Raw genomic sequence first — 21,618 nt, 5'->3', positions numbered from 1 at the left:
GGTGGAGGATAGTCTGACTTCCTTAGGGCCCGGGACCTCTAAACTATGGTTGTTCATGGACCTTAAGGTCCTCTGTGGGGCAGACCAGGAGAGGCAGTCCCGTAAATACGAGGGCCCTAAATTGGGGGTTGGGCTAGATGACCTATGGATGCTATGGAGGGTATGGCGTTATACAACCCCCGGGCCAAGGAGATAAGTAACTATACAATCTTTAGAAGACATCTGAAGGCGGCCCTGTGTAGGGAAGCTTTATAATGTATAATGTTTTATATGTTGGAAGTTGTCCAGAGTGTCTGAGGCAATCCAGTCAAATGGGTGGGGTAATAATAATAATAATAATAATAATAATAATAATAATAATAATAGACTCCCTATTTTCATTTAGCATTTAGCAATGACAAACCTAGACAGCATCTTAAACAGTAGAGACATCACCTTGCCAACAAAGGTCCATATAGTTCAACGATGGTTTTCCCAGTAGTGATGTATGGAAGTGAGAGCTGGACCATAAAGAAGGCTGATGGCCGAAGAATAGATGCCTTTGAATTCTGGTGCTGGAGGAGACTCTTGAGAGTCCCATGGACTGCAAGAAGATCAAACCTCTCCATTCTGAAGGAAATCAGCCCTGAGTGCTCACTGGAAGGACAGATCCTGAAGCTGAGGCTCCAAGACTTTGGCCACCTCATGAGAAGAGAAGACTCCCTGGAAAAGACCCTGATGCTGGGAAAGATGGAGGGCACAAGGAGAAGGGGACGACAGAGGACGGGATGGTGGGACAGTGTTCTCGAAGCTGCCAGCATGAGTTTGACCAAACTGCAGGAGGCAGTGGAAGACAGGCGGGCCTGGCGTGCTCTGGTCCAGGGGGTCATGAAGAGGCAGACACGACTAAACGACTAAGCAACAACAAACAACATTTTCATTTAGAGAAATTTTGGAGGGTTTGCAGCAGCACCTCTAATGGGGAATGTTGCATAATATTTTGGAGGGACTATTTCAAGGGGAGGTTAGAGTTGCCCTGAATTTATTTCGCTGTGCCGAAATCAGCGGCTGCCTCCTTCGTCCGGGAAGCACTTGTTCCTCGACAGGAAACGCCATTTTGTGGCATTTTGTCATCTGAGGGGAGCTTTCTTAGGTCTGCTGGGGTCGCCCGCCGGTGTGGGGAGAGCCAGCCTCAGTTAGGTACGGCTCTAATCTATCACTTCTGTAATTGGGGTTAATTAGTGGCGGCTAAATTTATCTCCCCTCCTCCCATTAATCCCGGGAACAAAAAGAGCGCTTGCGTGGCAATCAATCGCCGTTCAATTACCCCACAATGGACTCCCCACTGGAGAAAGAAGATGTCGGGTCTTGACGGGTTCAAGAGGAGACGGAGAGAAAATGGGAGTGGGAGAGGCAGCCGAGGATTTGAGCTGAACTCCCCATTCTTTTTAAAGCAGGAGCGAGGATGAATGTGGCCCTCCAGTGCCTCTCTGTTCGGTACCTGAGACTGTCATCAGGTCATGTCTTCTCCCAAGGTCAACCCCCTCCTGGCCTTGTTTTGAACCCTCCTTGAGTGCATTTTAATAGGGATGCGGGTGGCGCTGTGGGTTAAGCTACTGAGCCTAGGACTTGCCGATCAGAAGGTCAGCAGTTCGAATCCCATTGCTCGGACCCTGCTCCTGCCAACCTAGCAGACATCTGAAGGCAGGCCTGTTTAGGGAAGCTTTTAATGTGTAACAGACCACTGTATTTTAATACTTCGTTGGAAGCCGCCCAGGGTGGCTGGGGAGAACCAGCCAGATGGGCAGGGTATATATAATAAATTATTATTATTATTATTATTATTATTATTATTATTATTATTATCATTATCATTATCATCATTATCATCATTATCATCATTATCATCATCATCATCACCATCACCATCACCATCATACTATCCTCCTGCTCCTGGGAAGAGTCAGGATCAGGGAGAGCCAGTGTGGTGTAGTGGTTAACAGCGGTGGACTCGTAATCTGGGGAACCGGGTTCGCGTCTCCGCTCCTCCACATGCAGCTGCTGGGTGACCTTGGGCAAGTCACCCTTCTCTGAAGTCTCTCAGCCTCACTCAGCTCACAGAGTTTGTTTGTTGCGGGGGAAGAAGGGAAAGGAGATTGTTAGCCGCTTTGAGACTCCTTTGGGTACTGATAAAGCGCGATATCAAATCCAAACTCTTCTTCTTCTTCTTCTCTTCTTCCTCAGTGCTGTCCTCCTTAGCACAGTCCCTGACTGTTTATTTTTAAAAAATCAGTCAATTATACTTTTTATGGTGCATTGTTATTGTACAGCTGATCTGCGGGCTGCTTTTTAGGTCGACCGCTTTGAGCACAGATGGAATTTGCTGTAAATAAATAAACGGACTGTGTCTGCGACTCGATTTCTGCCGCCCCTTTCCTCGGCTTTCCCAAAACAACCTGGACCAGTGCGTGGTGCTCCCATCCATCTTCATCTCCATCTTTGTGCAAGAGGATGCCTGTTATGTACTGAGTTGAATAGGATCCAAAGTGCAGCAGTCTGATTGGTCCTAGAACAATAGGATTCAGAATGCAGCAGTCTGATTGGTCCACAGGAGCCACCCAATCCAGCTCCAGGTGGAAGTGAATCCACAACCTGATTGGCTTACAGGAGAATTCCGGAATTAGCCAATCATGTGCAGCCCATTGTGTAAATAATGTATATAAAGCAGACATTTGGGGGGAACTTCCATTCCTCCTCACTACTCTGAGCTGAATAAAGAGCATGAAATCCACTCTCGACTCCGAGTATATTTCAGTGCCTTTGCAGAAGTGTCCATCCCTTCCTCCCCACATCAACGACAGCAGCGGTGGTTCCTGGTCTTTCACCTCGGGTGACTCATTGACTCCCGGATGGCTGCTGAGGTCACCGGGGTCCTGGCCAGAGCTCTGGAGCCAGATCTCCATGGCTAATGCGCTAATCTGCTCTCTTTTCAGCCCCCAGGAAAAGCACCGTCCGGAGGGTCCCTGCTCCGATGGGGCAGGATGGGGCTGGGCAGCCGCAAAGCAAACTCTCCCACGTCTCCATTCTTTCCACCTTATTGGCCATTGATTTTAGATAAGGATCAGGCCGGGCTCAGCGGAGCTCAGCTCTCCGGATGACGACCGTATTGGCGTGGGATCTTTGGATGCCTGGAGGGTCTGTCAGAGATGGACAAGGCCCTTTAGCACTGCGGGAAATGAGACTGGAATGGAGGGGGAAGAAGAGAGCATGTTTGTTTGTTTGTGTGTGTGTGTGTGTGTGTGTGTGTGTATGTGTGTGTGTTCGCAAAACAATGGAAGGCATTTAAAGAAAACCAGTCCGCTGTGTAAGCCATTGCTGATTTGCTATGTAGGAAAAGTTGCACGCAAAATAACAATTGCTACAAGTTTCCCCAATGGGGTGGGGCACCTCATGGTCAAATGTGGACCCCCAGTCTTCTCTAGCTGGCCCCCGGTGCCCCTCAGGCCACACCAACTCCTCAGCCATGCCCCTTCTTCAGAGGTCACCTGTGTTAATGCCCATGCTTCGCATTTTCTTTCATTGGAGAGAACAGCTGGGGAAAAGTTTCCGCCCGTCTCTTATCACACTAGAACTGGCAGGCACGAAGTTGGATGCTGGAAGATTCATGAGAGAGAAAAGAAAGTCCTTTGTCACGGTTAAACTTTGGAACTCGCTGCCACAAGATGCAGCGATGACCACAAAATTGGGTGGCTTTCAAAGAGGATTTTTAAAAAATCACAGAGGAAGAGAGGGCTAATGATGGCTATTAGCCACAGCGGCTATGCTCAGGCATTAATGCTTCTGAATACAAGTTTTCCTTTTCTTTTTGAAAGCCCTCATGAAGCATGTGCCCCAACTACAGTTGGACCTCTTTGCCTGCTTACGGAGTGAAGAACTGATGGGATACCAGGTCTCTAAGAGGCGAGTGGTTGTTGTGCCAAATGCTTGAAGAAGACAACTCCTAACCTTTTCAGGAAAGACTTTAAAGTGTGGGGGGAAATGAGAACGGGTTTGGCAAGCAGAAGAAGCAGGACTGCAGCCCCTAGTAATACCTATTATTTGTCTCCAAGATCATATGTCTTCTGACAACTTAAAGAGCACTTGTGCATTTTGTAAGGCGAACATTTCCGGCACCTGAAGTGTATGTCTGAATAAATCTTGCTGATCCAAGTAGGGTAAAGGGACCATTAGGTCCAGTCATGGCCGACTCTGGGGTTGCGGCGCTCATCTCGCTTTATTGGCCGAGGGAGCTTCCGGGTCATGTGGCCAGCATGACTAAGCCGCTTCTGGCGAACCAGAGCAGCGCACGGAAACACCGTTTGCCTTCCCGCCGGAGTGGTACCTATTTATCTACTTGCACTTTGACGTGCTTTCGAACTGCTAGGTTGGCAGGAGTTGGGACCAAGCAACGGGAGCTCACCCCGTCGCGGGGATTTGAACCACCGACCTTCTGATCGGCAAATCCTAGGCTCTGTGGTTTAACCCCCAGGGCCACCCGCATCCCAGTAGCTAAGCCTATAAAGCAGAGCTCTCCAGAGAGGCCTGTTGCGACCTTGCAATGCCTTCGCCCTCAAGAGCACGGGAGAGCAGGCGGGCGGGAGGAGGCAAACTCCGGAGGGGTTAATTTCCATAGGCAAGGAAGCGAGAGAGGCAGGCCGTTTTCCAGCTGGCTGGCTTCACGCAGTCCACTGAGCTGTCGTTTAACCTGTATTGTGAAGAAGGGTCAAGCAGGACATTGCTCGGTCAGCCTGCTTAGAGAGAGGAGCCTGTTAGCTGACTCACATCCTGCCCTGAATGTCTCTGTATTGTCAGAGGCCTCGGGTGAGCACAGTGTCTGGAGATAACAGCCATTTCTGGGTAAGAGAAAGAGGCAGAGGCAGCAATAGTACGCTCAACATACCTAAGAAGGGTTATGCTATTACTATTATTATTATTTTTAATTAAATCTATTAGTTGCCTTATCTTAAGGCAACCGAAATGATTTACAGCCAGACAAATAGACACATAGACCCCACAAACCAAGATGGAAGATCATATCCCACCAAATTATTTATGCATTTATCGTCATTTGTTATTTCCATCACCCAGCTATCTGAACTATTGATCTATCATTTGTCCGCAGGGTGAGGCCATCATCGTCTCCTCTGATTGGGGATGCATTTGGCAGCCTACCAAGCAAATGGCAAAAGCCGGTGGATTGGGCTCTTTCCACATACCGCCACCGGATTGAATGGCTGTTCCTCGCTACCACTGTTGCTCTCTTTATTTTTACTTGTTGGTTTTATACCTTTTGATACGAGCTGCATTGGGTGGGTTGTGCCCACCATGGTGGACTAGAAATACTCTCTCAATGAGGGGAAGCACTTTCTTCTTTGCTGATTGCCTCTATATCTGAGTTGGTGTAAGCTTAATTTAACAATTTCCTCTCTCTGTCTGTATAATAATAATAATAATAATAATAATAATAATAATAATAATAATAATAATTTATTATTTATACCCCGCTCATCTGGCTGGGTTTTCCCAGCCACTCTGGGTGGCTTCCAACAGAACACTTAAATACAATAACCCATTAAACACATTAAAAACTTCCCTAAACAGGGCTGCCTTCAGATGTCTTTTAAAAGTCTGGTAGTTGCTGTTCTCTTTGACATCTGGTGGGAGGGCGTTCCACAGGGCGGGTGCCACCACCGAGAAGGCCCTCTGCCTGGTTCCCTGTAGTTTTGCTTCTTGCAGGGAGGGAACCGCCAGAAGGCCCTCGGCACTGGACCTCAGTGTCTGGGCTGAACGATGAGGGTGGAGACGCTCCTTCAGGTCTACTGGGCTGAGGCTGTTTAGGGCTTTAAAGGTCAGCACCAACACTTTGAATTGTGCTCAGAAACTGGGAGCCAATGTAGGTCTTTCAAGACTGGTGTTATGTCTTGGCGGCCGCTCCCAGTTACCAGTCTAGCTGCCGCATTCTGGATTAGTTGTAGTTTCTGGGTCACCTTCAAAGGCAGCCCCACGTAGAGCACATTGCAGTAGTCCAAGCGGGAGATAACCAGAGCATGCACCACTCTGGCCAGACAGGGAGCAGGCAGGGAGGGTCTCAGCCTGTGCACCAGATTGAGCTGGTAAACAGCTGCCCTGGATACAGAATTAACCTGCGCCTCCATGGACAGCTGTGAATCCAAAATGACTCCCAGGCTGCGCACCTGGTCCTTCAGGGGCACAGTTGCCCCATTCAGGACCAGGGAGTCCTCCACACCTGCCCGCCTCCTGTCCCCCAAACAGTACTTCTGTCTTGTCAGGATTCAACCTCAATCTGTTAGCTGCCATCCATCCTCCAACTGCCTCCAGACACTCACACAGGACCTTCACCGCCTTCACTGGTTCTGATTTGAAAGAGAGGTAGAGCTGTATAACCATCAGTTGCTTGTTCAATTCTTTTCTGGGTAGGCGAGGGGCAAAGGCAGCTTCTCCATCAGGGGTCCTCCTCTTCTTCTCCCTCAAGAGGAGGAAGAGACCCAGGCCCGGCTTTGCAGACTGCTGATTCAGCATCGCGCCCAAGGCGGTGCCTTGATTTACACACCGCCGGGTGTCCTCCCCCCGTCTGCCTCCGCCAGCAAGACTTTGACGCTGGTGGAAGGAGCGGCAAATCCTTCACCCTAATGTTAGTTGAGTTTTAGCCCTCGCCTCGAGCGCTGCCATTTATCTCCCAGCTCCCGAGTCGCAAGGCGAAGAGCGGAGTTCATAAATCAGCTCGCCCGTCAGCAGGCATCAGGGCCGTAAATAAAGGGGAGCTGTCAAGAGGCAGCTGAAGGCAGGCAGCTCCTTCGGGAAGGCCAGACCGGAGCAGGTTGGGGCTGGTACCTTCACCCAGTATGAAGACCTGGGGAGCCTCCTTACTCTAAGGGACTTGTCTTTCACTTGAGACGAATGTCACCTTGGCTGAGAGTGCCACAGGGCTGGGCCCATGACACAAAATGCTTAGCTTCTTGCTGTTGTCAGCTGAGCCTTGCCAACTCTTGTATTTGCACAAATACAAGATGGGTGACACCTGGCTTGAGAGCAGTACATGTGAAAAGGATCTAGGAGTCTTGGTTGACCACAAACTTGACATGAGCCAACAGTGTGACGCGGCAGCTAAAAAAGCCAATGCAATTCTGGGCCTCATCAATAGGAGTATAGCATCTAGATCAAGGGAAGTAATAGTGCCACTGTATTCTGCTCTGGTCAGACCTCACCTGGAGTACTGTGTCCAGTTCTGGGCACCACAATTCAAGAAGGACACTGACAAACTGGAACGTGTCCAGAGGAGGACAACCAAAATGGTCAAAGGCCTGGAAACGATGCCTTATGAGGAACGGCTAAGGGAGCTGGGCATGTTTAGCCTGGAGAAGAGGAGGTTAAGGGGTGATATGATAGCCATGTTCAAATATATAAAAGGACGTCACCTAGAGGAGGGAGAAAGGTTGTTTTCTGCTGCTCCAGAGAAGCGGACACGGAGCAATGGATCCAAACTACAAGAAAGAAGATTCCATCTAAACATTAGGAAGAACTTCCTGACAGTAAGAGCTGTTTGACAGTGGAATTTGCTGCCAAGGAGTGTGGTGGAGTCTCCTACTTTGGAGGTCTTTAAGCAGAGGCTTGACAACCATATGTCAGGAGTGCTCTGATGGTGTTTCCTGCTTGGCAGGGGGTTGGACTCGATGGCCCTTGTGGTCTCTTCCAACTCTATGATTCTATGATTCTATGAACTCGAGGAACGGCCAGATATGCTCCTGAAGGTAATCTCTGTGATCGAGCTGGGATATAAGGGTGATAGAATCAGAGAACTGAAGAGTTGGAAGGGAACCCAAGAGTTCATCTAGTCCAACCCCTAAAGCATCTATGATAGATGACCATCCAACCTCTTGCTTAAAAACCTCAAAGGTGTGCTGGGCCCGGGGGTAACCCAAGCAACGCGGTCCAGATCCGGTCCCGAATCTAAGGGTTCCACGAGGAGTCAGTCCGACGGGGCCAAGGCAGGAAACCTGGCTAGGTCAGGCACAGGATCACAGGCAGGTTCTGGCAAACAGCAACGTTGCTCTCGCAACCTGGGGCGAGGTCCGGCAGCCTTTTATCTTTGCCGGGGTAGCGGCCGGTCCTGATCCCCCGGTGACCCACCTCCCTGTTTCGCCCGAAGGCGAGCACTCCTCCTGCGAGTACTCAGGTCTCTCCTTCTCTCAGACCTCAGTCTCTGCAGCTTGGGAGATGTTGGTGCGTTACTAGACCCAGAGGCCGCCTCAGCCTCCCCTGACCCAACTGGTAGTGGAGCAGCTGTAAGTGATGGCCCAGCTGGAGGCAACGAGGTCATCCCCGCATCTGGAGCCAGGGCAGGCTCAGCCCCTGACTCGGCCCAGGTGGGGTTTGCTGCAGGGGAACCTGTGCGGACTGGGACTCTTCAGGATCAGGCCCCAGACTTGGTTTGGACGATGCCTGAGGCAAAGGCTCTCGTGTGGACTGAGTCTCCTCTGGTTCCGAATCCAAGCCCGAGTCCCAGGCCATCACACTGGGCCCACGACACGAAAGGCTCAGCTTCTTGCTGTTGTCAGCTGAGCCTCGCCAACTCAAGGAACGGCCAGATATGCTCCTGCAGGTAATCTCAGTGATCGAGCTGGGATATAAGGGTGATAGAATCTGAGAACTGAAGAGCTGGAAGGGATCCGAAGGGATCATCTTGTCCAACCCTCTGCAATGCTGGAAACTCCGCTAATAATAATAATGACAATAATAATAATAATAACAACTTTTATTTATACCCCGCCCTCCCCAGGCAAGACCGGGCTCAGGGCGGCTAACAATCGATTAAAATACAACTTAAAAACAAGATTAAAGTACAACATTAAAATGCAGCCTCATTTCAGCAGAAACTCAAATCAAAAACTTTTTGGGGATGAAAATGTCAAGTCTTCACCAAGGCCAACTATCCAGACGGGTCCTACGTGGGCCAGAAAAAAGCCAGGGAAGTCCCCAAATAGGAGCTCCATCACAGAAGGAGAAAGGAAAAAGGAAGGAGGGGTAGGGGATCAAGTTGATTCCAAGCCAAAGGGCAGGTGGAACAACTCTGACTTACAGGCCCTGCAGAAAGAAGTCAGGCCCTGGTCTCATGAGAGAGAGCGTTCCACCAGGCCGGAGCCATCACTGAAAAGGCCCTGGCTCTGGTTGAGGCTAATCTGACTTCCTTAGGGCCCGGGACCTCTATGGTGTTGCTATCTATGGACCTTAAGGTCCTCCGTGGGGCATACCAGGAGAGGCGGTCCCGTAGGTACCAGGGTCCTAAAGCATCTATGACAGATGACCATCCAACCTCTGCTTAAAAACCTCAAAGGAAGGAGAGTCCACAACCACTGTCCAACAGAACAATCTTCCTGATATTTAGTCAGAATCTCCTATCTTGCAACTTGAAGCCATTGGTTCAGGTCCTTGCTTCCAAAGCAGTAGAAAACAAGCTTTTCCCCTCTGCCATGTGAGAGGCCTTTAGATACTTGAAGATGGCTGCCATATCTCCTCTCAGACTCCTCTTTTTCCACACGCAGCTCCTTCAACCGTTCCTCATAAGGCTTCCTTTCCAGATCCTTGGCTATCTTGGTTGCCCTACTTCGTACGCGTTGTGAGGTGAGGCAGCCACTGAGGTTCCCTGGATCTAAGTTGTTCAAGACTTTGTAAATCAATACATGAACCCTGAACCTGGCTCAGTAGCAGCTGGGCAGCTGGTGGAGAGGCACCACCCAGAGATCTTTGGATGAAAGGCGGTTGTTGTTGTTTTTGAGTCGATTAGTTGTGTCTGACTCTTCGTGACCCCATGGACCAGAGCACGCCAGGCACTCCTGTCCTCCACTGCCTCCCGCAGCTTGGTCAAACTCATGCTGGTAGCTTTGAGAACACCGTCCAACCATCTGGTCCTCTGTCGTCCCCTTCTCCTTGTGCCCTCCATCTTTCCCAACATCAGGGTCTTTTCCAGGGAGTCTTCTCTTCTCATGAGGTGGCCAAAGTCTTGGAGCCTCAGCTTCAGGATCTGTCCTTCCAGGGAGCACTCAGGGCTGATTTCCTTCAGAATGGAGAGGTTTGATCTTCTTGCAGTCCATGGGACTCTCAAGAGTCTCCTCCAGCACCAGAATTCAAAAGCATCCATTCTTCGGTGATCAGCCTTCTTTATGGTCCAGCTCTCACTTCCATACATCACTACTGGGAAAACCAGAGCTTGAACTATACGGACCTTTGCTGGCAAGGTGATGTCTCTGCTTTTTAAGATGCTGTCTCGGTTTGTCCTTGCTTTTCTCCCAAGAAGCAGACGTCTTTTAATTTTGTGACTGCTGTCACTGAAAGGCATTATGTAAGTTTAATAAATAAAATAATAACAAGAAGAATAAGATGCTTTAAGAAGGGAGTCACGTGTTTCCCACCAGCAATCTGGCTGCCACATTCTGCACCAGCTGGAGCTTGCAAGACAGACCCAAAGGGCAGCCCCACATACAGTGCAATGCAGTAATCCAGCCTCAGGGCTACTAACACGTGAACTACAGTAGTCTGACTCTCCCTATCCAGCAATGGCCATAGCTGGCGAACCAGACAAAGCTGCTGAGACTTCGCCCTTGCATAAAGCTTTTGACTAATGCAGTTTAGTATTCCTGAGTTTGCCCGACGTCTTATGAAGATGCTTCTCTGCCTGAGGCTAAATCTTCAGTTGGGGTCGGAAAAAAGCAAACCTCAGAGTCTCATTCAAACTCTGATTGCTTTGCCAATGCCATTATAATGCTATTCTTATGCCATTCTTAATCCATATTATTTTCTAAGTACCACCCTGCTATATTACATTTTCCTTTAAATCGCTATGTCTTTTCTTTCTAGAGGAAGAGAATGCTATTCTCTGAATAAAGCAATGTTTAACGTCAATACACTGTATGCTTCATTTCAGTTGCAGTCTGAAATCTGTGGCCATTTATATTGGTGGCTGTGTTTCAGCCTCAGAGCCACTTGGGGTGGGGTTTGCTAGAGTGCAAACTTCCAAGCCAGATCACAAAAACAACATCATTTATTGCTGTGTGGAGTTTGGTAACTTCTCCCTTTGCGTTTAGGTGTTTAGCATTGGGCACCTTGCAGTTGAAGTTGCTTAATCCAGTGGTACCTTGGTTCTCAAACTTAATCCATTCTGGAAGTCCATTCCAAAACCAAAGCGTTTCAAAACCAAGGCGTACTTTCCCATAGAAGGAAATGCAAAACGGATTAATCCATTCCAGACTTTTAAAAACAACCCCTAAAACAGCAATTTAACATCAATTTTACTATCTAACAAGACCATTGATCCATAAAACGAAAGCAATAAACAATGTACAGCAGTCACACAATCAATCAATCAATCAATCAATCAGTAGCTGATCTGGGTTCCACACAGTCACAAAAACAACAAAAAAGCTGCAAAAACAAAAACACAAAATAAATAGCAAGGACAGACGGACCTCAGCGTTAACACTCAAAACGGAAGTGTGGCACTCAATACGGAAGCATAACACTCAAAATGGAGCATGTTCAGCTTCTGAAAACAGTTTGCAAACCGGAATACTTCCTTCTGGATTTGCAGTGTTTGGGTTCTGACTTGTTTGACCACCAAGGCGTTTGAAAACCAAGGTACCACTGTAGTGTGGTGCGTTGTTTCATTTGATGTGATGTTTGGGTCTGCAAAATGGGATCCAAATTATTTTAAAGAAACAGAGATGAGAGGCTGAGTCAGCAGAGACTTGCCTGAGGCCCTTTCATGAGTTTGTGGCCATCAATAGGTATACTTCCAGGTTCAGCTCAACTCCTTTTCTTAATCACTACAGTAGGTGAACTCTCAAAACTTTCAAGCCATGGGGAGCAGGGCTTCCCTCTGTGTTATGTACTGTGTTGAATAGGATCCAAACTGCAGCAGTCTGATTGGTCCTAGAACAATAGGATTCAGAATGCAGCAGTCTGATTGGTCCTAGAACAATGCAGCAGTATGATTGGTTGGCAGGAACCACCCAATCCTGCTCCAGATAGAAGTGAATCCACAACCTGATTGGCTTACAGTAGAATTCCGGAATTAGCCAATCATGTGCAGCCCATTGTGTAAATAATGTATATAAAGCAGATACTGTGAGGGGACTTCCATTCATTCTTCCTCACCACTATGAGCTGAATAAAGAGCATGAAATCACTTTGCGACTCTGAGTATATTTCACTCTGCCTGGATTTTGGGGAGGCAGTTATGGAAACAAGATGGGTTTATTTATTTCTTTAATACTTTTATATCCCACCTTTCCCCCCAAGGAGCTCAAGGCAGTGCACATGGCTCCTCTTCCTCCCCATTTTCTCCTCACCTGTGAGGTAAAGGTAAAGGGACCGACTCTGGGGTTGAGGCGCTCATCTCGCTTTATTGGCCGAGGGAGCCGGCGTACAGCATCCTGGTCATGTGGCCAGCATGACTAAGCCGCTTCTAAGCAGCGCACGGAAACACCGTTTACCTTCCCGCCCGAGTGGTACCTATTTATCTACTTGCACTTCGTGCTTTCGAACTGCTAGGTGGGCAGGAGCAGGGACCGAGCAACGGGAGCTCACCCCGTCGCGGGGATTCGAACTGCCAACCTTCCGATCGGCAAGTCCTAGGCTCTGTGGTTTAATCCACAGCGCCACCCGCGTCCCCACCTGTGAGGTAGGTTAGTCCAAAAGCAAATTACAGTGGTACCTCAGGTTACAAACGCTTCCGGTTACAAGCGCTTCAGGTTACAGACTCCGCTAACCTGGAAGTAGTACCTCGGGTTAAGAACTTTACCTCAGGATGTGAACAAAAATTGTGCGGCGGCGCGGCGGCAACGGTAGGCCCCATTAGCTAAAGTGGTACCTCAGGTTAAGAACAGTTTCAGGTTAAGAACGGACCTCCGGAACAAATTAAGTTCTTAACCAGAGGTACCACTGTACTGGCCTGAGGTCACTCAGTGAACTTCATGGCTGAGGGGCGATTCGAACCCTGGTCTCCCATGTTTTGGTCCAACACTCTAACCACTACATCCCCTGTCTGTTGAATATTTCCGCTGCAATCTCGCAGCCGTTCCAAATTCTGAGTCTAGAAATTCAGCGAATTTCTCCGAATTCTTCTCTGGGTCAGTCAAAATCTAACCCTCCGTATCTCCACCATATTGGCCTGGTTTCCTAACTTCTTGATTCCCTTCCTCCTTTCCTTTGGGAGATGGATGGTTCAGTCAAGGAGACTACAAGCATCTCTCCCGAGCGCAAAATAAACACACAAACACATCTGCATCCCTCATTTCCCCAAGGGAATTCCGTCAAGGGAGGGGAGGAGGTGGACCGGTTCCCATCTCTCCCTCCGCCAAGCCAAATTGCTTTGTTTGACAGAGATGGGTCAGTCAGTCACCACTAATCTTCGGACACTTTTAGTGTCACTCTAATGACAGCCAGGCTCCCGGCGGCGATAGCAATAAAAGCCTCTTAAATCTGGCTGCCCTGAGCCGGGGCTCTTCCTTCCCTCAGGAAATGACATCCTGACAAGAATCGGACGTGAACTCTCCCATCTCTGAGGCACATTAAGACCTTCTCAGGAAGCTCTCTGAAGGCTTCGCTTCCCCCTCAATTTCCCCACCGCTGGCGCTGCCCATCAAAGGCCATTTTAGACAGGAACCAAAGAGATCCTCTCAGGAATGGGTCAGTCGGATTCGAAACCTGCTGGATCAGAGATTCCCAGAGGACCGGAGTAAATATATGAACTATTTGAAAAGCAATTGTAATCAACGCTAGCAGGATTGCGAGAAGTTTTGTAAGGAGGGCTATGCGAAATATTGGAGAGAAACCTACGATAAGATTCGTGAAGGAGTATTAAATGTAATACTGAAAAGAATGAAATGCAGATTAAGTGATAAAGACTGGAAAGTCTTCAGATGCAGTTGATGGAAGTCCAACAAATTGTATAAGATAAGAAAGTATGTTACAGTGGTACCTCGGGTTGCATACGCTCAGCGGCGTAGCGTGGGTTATCAGCACCCGGGGCAAGGCAAGTAATTTGCGCCCCCAACCCGGGGCAAGGCAAGTAATTTGCGCCCCCTAACCATGGTCATTAATACTGACGGTGACTACTGCCCTCCGTGGTGTTGTTTTTGCAATTAAAGGACCCCCTGCCTCAAATAAAGCATCTTGGGGATTGGGGACTGGGATTTGCCAAGGGAGCTGTAAATTGCAGTTCAGTGGCGGGTCAGGGGGAGAGGGTCCCTTCCGCGTCTGGGTGCCGTGGCCCCTTTGCGCCAAGACGCGCGTCTTTGGGCGTCGCGGCGCAGCCTTCTCGGTCTCCCTCCCCGGGCCGGCTAGTCCTCACGCGGCTTCTTTCTGGCGCAGGGAGGGGGCTTCTTTCTGGCGCGGGGAGGGGGCGGCTCTGGGGCCAGTGCGTCGGCCGGCCTCCGGTGCGGGTGGGGGTGGGGGCCGTCGGGGCGGGTGGGCGGTCTTGGCGCGCAGGCACTAGAGCGCCGCCGATGGCGCGTTTGGCGGGCTGCGCGCGTCCAGACAGCGACCCGAGCCTGGGCGGTGTGGCGCTTGGTGCCGGAGCCTCCGCCCGCAGCGCCCCGTCGGGAGACCCGGCCGGAAGGAGCCTCGAGCCGGCTGTTGGACGCAGTTGAAGCTTCCTCGAGGAGGGCCGGCCAAACGCGCCCCTCCAAATGTCGCGCCCAGTGCGGCCGGCACCCCTGGCACCCCCCACGCTACGCCACTGCATACGCTTCAGGTTACATACGCTTCAGGTTACAGACTCCGCTAACCCAGAAATAGTACCTCAGGTTAAGAACTTTGCTTCAGGATGAGAACAGAAATCGCACAGTGGTGGCGCAGCGGCAGTAGGAGGCCCCATTAGCTAAAGTGGTGCTTCAGGTTAAGAACAGTTTCAGGTTAAGTACGGACCTCCGGAACGAATTAAGTACTTAACCCGAGGTACCACTTTATATGATTTTTGGAAATTATTTGTAAAAATCAATAAAAATATTAATAAAAAAAGGAAAGGATCAGCCGCGAGACTTTGCTTGCCATTCACGTTCCTGACTCCACTGCTTCCTCCCTTGCCCAGAACCAAGGCGCCATTTCATTTTCCTGGTCACAAGCTGCGCCCGCATGTATGACCTTTGCTCCTCTCCATGCCTGGCCTGCAACATGAAGCGCAGAGGGGCCCCAAAGGCAGGGCTGTACCAGTTGGATTTCAGCGTCTTGTGCCGTGGAATGTCTTCGAATCTACCTGCCAGCTCCAGGCTTCCTCTGGTCTCCAATCCAGGCTGATGTTCACTTCTGGGTTTCCAGGTGTGACAGCCAACATCTCATTAAACAATATTCTCTACTCACATTTTCAAAAGTCAGTATTTATATTCGTACAGTCGTTGTTGTTTAGTTGTTTAGTCGTGTCCGACTCTTCATGACCCCATGGACACCAGGCACTCCTGTCTTCCACTGCCTCCCGCAGTTTGGTCAAACTCATGGTGGTAGCTTCCAGAACACTGTCCCACCATCTCGTCCTCTGTCGTCCCCTTCTCCTTGCGCCCTCCATCTTTCCCAACATCAGGGTCTTTTCCAGGGAGTCTTCTCTTCTCATGAGATGGCCAAAGTTTTGGAGCCTCAGCTTCAGGATCTGTCCAGCCATACCTCGGGTTAAAGACACTTCAGGTTGAGCGTTTTCAGGTTGCGTTCCTCAGTGACCCAGAAGTAACAGAACAGGTTACTTCCGGGTTTTGCCGCTCGTGCATGCACAGATGCTCAAAATGACATCATGCGCATGTGCAGAAGCGACAAATCGTGATCTGCGCACGTGCAGACATGGATTGCGTTCTGCTCAGGATGCAAATGGGGCTCCGGAACGAATCCTGTTCATATCCAGAGGTACCACTGTATTTCATATAATCAGATAGAATCATTAGTTGTTGAAGGGGGCTGAATCTGTGGTTAGAATGTTGGACTAGGACTTGAGAGACAAGGGTTCAGATCACCACTTGACCATGAAGTTCACTGGGTGAAGGTAAACGGCGTTTCCGTGCGCTGCTCTGGTTCGCCAGAAGCAGCTTAGTCCTGCTGGCCACATACCGTATTTTTTGCTCTATAAGACTCACTTTTTCCCTCCTAAAAAGTAAGGGGAAATGTGTGTGCGTCTTATGGAGCGAATGCAGGCTGCGCAGCTATCCCAGAAGCCAGAACAGCAAGAGGGATTGCTGCTTTCACTGCGCAGTGATCCCTCTTGCTGTTCTGGCTTCTGAGATTCAAAATATTTTTTTCCTTGTTTTCCTCCTCCAAAAACTAGGTTCGTCTTGTGGTCTGGTGCGTCTTATAGAGCGAAAAATACGGTGCCTGGAAGCTGTACATCGGCTCCCTCGGCCAATAAAGCGAGATGAGCACCGCAACCCCAGAGTCATCTGCGAATGGACCTAACGGTCATGGGTCCCTTTACCATTTTAAGGTGCTTCTGGACAATTTTTAAAAAAATGTTTTATTGCAAATTTCAAATCATAGTGTTTTGGTTCAAGTACTGGTTTGGAAAGGTCTCCAACATCCTTAAATTTAGCTGTATAAATAAACCAAAAGAACTGCTCAAACAAGTTTCACAAGAGGACTTTATAAACATTCGGTTTGGATGGATTTATCACAGAGCGGGATTATAGTGACAGGCTCCATTCCTGACCTATGTATTTAGTTTGAGGATCCATAGAGACACATCTCACATGCAAGAGAGAGAGCAGGGAACTCTCTGCATGATCAGGAACCCTGAGGGGGAAAGCGGGAAATGTTGACAGTGGAGCATGAGATTGGCAGGTTGTTTTCTCCCTGCCTTCTCGATCCCTTGCAGGAAACTGACACATTCCAGAGCTAAAAAGGAAACTTGAGGAGATAATTTCCAGGTAAGGACAAACCCACAGAGTCTTTTTGGTGCTTGACGAAGGTAAGTTTTCCTTCCTTCGTCATGAAAGCGAGGGGGTGAGGATTCTTAATTTTATTTTGCTTGTACGGAATGGTGGAAATCACCAGAAAAAGAGGTCAGCTTCGCTCCTTTTGCCAGCCTAGCGGCAAGAAGCAGCTGTTTATGCTGAGCTGTGCAACTTTCCTACTGGTTCTGAGAATTCCATGTTTTTTTGGGGAAAGGGAACAAACACCCAAAAATAAATCTCTGGTAGAGATGTAAAAATGAAAGAAAACACAGTGCTCCCCTCCCAAATTCATTCCACCCATGAGAGGCACAAATACAAGATGTGTGACACCTGGCTTGAGAGCAGTACATGTGAAAAGGATCTAGGAGTCTTGGTTGACCACAAACTTGACATGAGCCAACAGTGTGACGCGGCAGCTAAAAAAGCCAATGCAATTCTGGGCTGCATCAATAGGAGTATAGCATCTAGATCAAGGGAAGTAATAGTGCCACTGTATTCTGCTCTGGTCAGACCTCACCTGGAGTACTGTGTCCAGTTCTGGGCACCACAATTCAAGAAGGACACTGACAAACTGGAACGTTTCCAGAGGAGGGCAACCAAAATGGTCAAAGGCCTGGAAACGATGCCTTATGAGGAATGGCTAAGGGAGCTGGGCATGTTTAGCCTGGAGAAGAGGAGGTTAAGGGGTGATATGATAGCCATGTTCAAATATATAAAAGGATGTCACATAGAGGAGGGAGAAAGGTTGTTTTCTGCTGCTCCAGAGAAGCGGACACGGAGCAATGGATCCAAACTACAAGAAAGAAGATTCCACCTAAACATTAGGAAGAACTTCCTGACAGTAAGAGCTGTTTGACAGTGGAATTTGCTGCCCAGGAGTGTGGTGGAGTCTCCTACTTTGGAGGTCTTTAAGCAGAGGCTTGACAACCATATGTCAGGAGTGCTCTGATGGTGTTTCCTGCTTGGCAGGGGGTTGGACTCGATGGCCCTTGTGGTCTCTTCCAACTCTAGGATTCTATGATTCTATGATTCAGTCCCTTCATGCTGAGAATGCAGGACTGACGTACAGCCTTGAGAAGAGCCTGCAGGATGAGGCCATCAGCCCATCTCATCAAGAATCCTGTTCTCACAGAGGCCAACCAGATGCCTGCGGGAAACCGGCAGGCAGGATTCGAACACAAGACCACTCTTTTCTCTTGCGTTTTCCAGCAACGGATATTCGGAACCAGCAGCAGACTATGGGATCTCAAATTTCAGTGGGGCCCCGTGAGATGCTAGAATTCGGTGCCCCTTGCCTCTTATGCTGCATTCTTTTTTTAAAAAAAATAATGTTTATTAAAGTTTCACAAACAATAAAAAGTTTCAAAATTTAAACATAAGAAAAACTTCAAGAATAAAAACATACAAGAACAAAACATATAAAAAATACACAATAAAAAACAATTAGCAAAAGAAAGGAAGGAAGAAAAGAAAGAAAAGAAAAACCAAAAAGCAGAACAGAAAATAGATTAATATTTTCATCTCTTATACTTCATTCACTAGTTTCTTGACCTCCTCACACCTCCCATTTTGTATTCCAGTTCAAATATTAAATTCAGCAAATCCTTACCCTCTAGCATTTATCCTTTATCAGTCCCCATTTACATTTTCTTAAAAATCTTTTTACCAATACCACTTCTTTTCAATCAAACATCATTTTAACATTCCTTAATTTTACAGTGCTTCTGCAAGTAGTCTTTAAATTTCTTCCTGTATTCCTCCACCGACTCTTCTCCCTGGTCACGAATTCTTCCGGTCATTTCTGCCAATTCCATGTAGTCCATCACTTTCTTTCTTTTTTTTTTTTTTTTGCAAGTAAATTTTTATTCAGAATTTGTAAAAGAAAAAAGAAAAAAGGACAAACAAATACAAAAATAAACATTTTAACATAAATTATTCATCCTATTTTCATGCTATACATGTAGTCCATCACTTTCATCTGCCATTCTTCCAGTGTGGGTAGCTCCTGGGTCTTCCAATACTTCGCGATGAGTAGTCTTGCTGCTGTTGTTGCACTTATGCTGCATTCTAAATCACTGCAGCACTGGCACCCAGTGTGGCAAAACCAGTTGCGCTGCCCTAAAACTGCCCCTGTCAGAACCATCGCCGCCTCCAGCTGTGGAGGCGGAGAATAGCCATCATGTCTAGTAGGCATCGATAGCCCTCTCCTTCAAGAATTTTGAAGCCATCTAGGTTGGTGGCATTGCAACTCCAGTGTGGGAGACAATATGCCGCTGAACGGAGCCGGCTCTGTCATCAGGCAAACTGAGGTGGCTGCCTCAGGCGGCAGAAGCCACCAAGGCGGCAGACCTGTGGCTGTCCAGCTGTCTCTGCCACCGGCACAGAATCACCACCGATTTTGGTCGAAATCATGCCAGAAATCATGGAAGCGGCAGGGTGGGCAGAGAAGCAATGCCAGTGGCAACAGGCCTGGTGACTGTGATGGCCTGGGACTCAGAACCAGAGGAGTCTCAGTCCGCACCAGATCCTTTGCCTCAGGCGGCATCGGAACCAAGTCTGGGGCCTGATCCTGAAGAGTCCCAGTCTGTGCAGGTTCCGCTGCAACAAACACCAGCTGGGCCGAGGAGTCAGGGGCCTGATCCTGCCCTGGCTCCAGATGTGGGGATGACCTCGTTGCCTTCAGCTGGGCCATCACTTACAGCTGCTCCACTACCGGTTAGGTCAGGGGAGACTGAGGCGGCCTCTGGGTCTAGTAACCCAGGCTTCCTCAACCTCGGCTCTCCAGATGTTTTTGGCCTACAACTCCCATGATCCCTAGCTAGCAGGACCAGTGGTCAGGGATGATGGGAATTGTAGTCTCAAAACATCTGGAGGGCCGAGGTTGAGGAAGCCTGTAATAACCCACCGACGTCTCCCAAGCTGCAGAGACTGAGGTCTGAGAGAAAGAGAGACCTGAGTACTCGCAGGAGTAGTGCTCGCCTTCGGGTGAAACAGGGAGGTGAGCAGCCGGGGGATCAGGACCGGCCGTTACCCCGCTGTGGGACCCCGCCCCCGGTTGCAGGAGCAACATTGCTGTTTACCAGAACCTGCCTGAGACCTTGTGCCTGACCTTGCCTGGTTTCCTGCCTTGGCCCTGTCGGACTGACTCCTCGCAGAACCCTTGAATACGGGACCGGATCTGGACCGCATTGCTCAGGTCCAGCACAGTGACACCAGCAGGAGCAGCAGGGCAAGGAAAGGCAGTACTCGAGATAAGGGAGAAGAGGTGGTGGAAGAAGACTGGAAGAAATTTAAAGACTACTTGCAGAAATACTGTAAAATTAATGAATGTTAAAGGGATGTTGGATTGAAAATAAGCGGTATTGGTAAAAAGATCAACAAGAATATGTAAATACGGATTGACAATGGTTGAAAATATATAGTTATAATAGGTTAATATATTGAGTAAAGATAAATGACAGAGGGTAAGGATTTGCTGAATTAACCATGTGAACTGGAATACAAAAAAGGGGGGTGTTATGAGGTCAGGAAACAAGTAAATGAAATATAAGATATGAAAATATTGATTTCTTTTTAACTTTTTTTACTTTTTATGTATTTTGTCTTTGTATTTTTGTATCTCTTTTTCTTTTATTATTGCTATTCTTTTTTATTTCCTATTTTTAATTTTGTAACCTTTTATTGTCTGTAAAATTTCAATAAATATCATTTTTTTTAAAAAAAAAAAAGGAAAGGCAGTACTTCCTGATTTCCCTCGAGTAGCAAAACAGGATGCCTCTGAATACGAGTTCCTGGGAATTTCCGGGGAGAGGGGTCTTGTGTTCGAATCCTGCTTGCTGGTTTCCCACAGGCACCTGGTTGGCCCATGTGAGAACAGAATGCTGGACTAGATAGGCCATTGGCCTCATCCTGCAGGCTCATCTTAGGTTCTTATGCACCCGAGGTGGAGGTTTTATGGAGTCAATGTACCTCTGAATGCAGATCAAAAGGAGCAGATAACAGCCAAGCTTGCTAGGTTCATAGCTGGGGCAATCAGAATAAGGGCCACTAACTGACTGCTGATTCAGGACTTTAAATTGTGCATTTATACAGTGGTGCCTCGCAAGACGAAAAGAATCCGTTCCGCGAGTCTCTTTGTCTTGCGGTTTTTTCGTCTTGCGAAGCAAGCCCATTAGCGGATTAGCGGATTAGCGCTATTAGCGTCTTAGCGGGCTTAGCGGATCAGCTGATAAGCGGTTTAGCGGCTTAACAGATCAGCTGATAAGTGGCTTAGCGGATCAGCTGATAAGTGGCTTAGCGGATCAGCTGATAAGCGGCTTAGCGGCTTAGGATCAGCTGATAAGCGGCTTAGCGGCTTGGGAAAAGGGGGGGGGAACCCGCAGGAACTCGCAAGACATTTTCGTCTTGCGAAGCAAGCCCATAGGAAATTCGTTTTGCGAAGCACCTCCAAAACGGAAAACCCTTTTGTCTAGCGGGTTTTCCGTCTTGCGAAGCATTCGTCTTGCGGGGCACCACTGTATCATATTTCCCTTTCTGCGTATTCTGTTTCATTGTTGCTATGGCCATTGGCTAATGCAAATAAAGTTTTTATCTATCTACCTACCTCTGAATGGCAGGTGCAGGGAACAAGAGTTTCCCTGAGGTGTGTGGTTGGCCTTGC

The sequence above is a fragment of the Podarcis bocagei genome (genome assembly GCF_964188305.1).
Source record: "Podarcis bocagei genome assembly, chromosome: 8".
In the NCBI taxonomy this organism is placed as follows: domain Eukaryota; kingdom Metazoa; phylum Chordata; class Lepidosauria; order Squamata; family Lacertidae; genus Podarcis; species Podarcis bocagei.
This window is presented reverse-complemented; position numbering follows the sequence as displayed.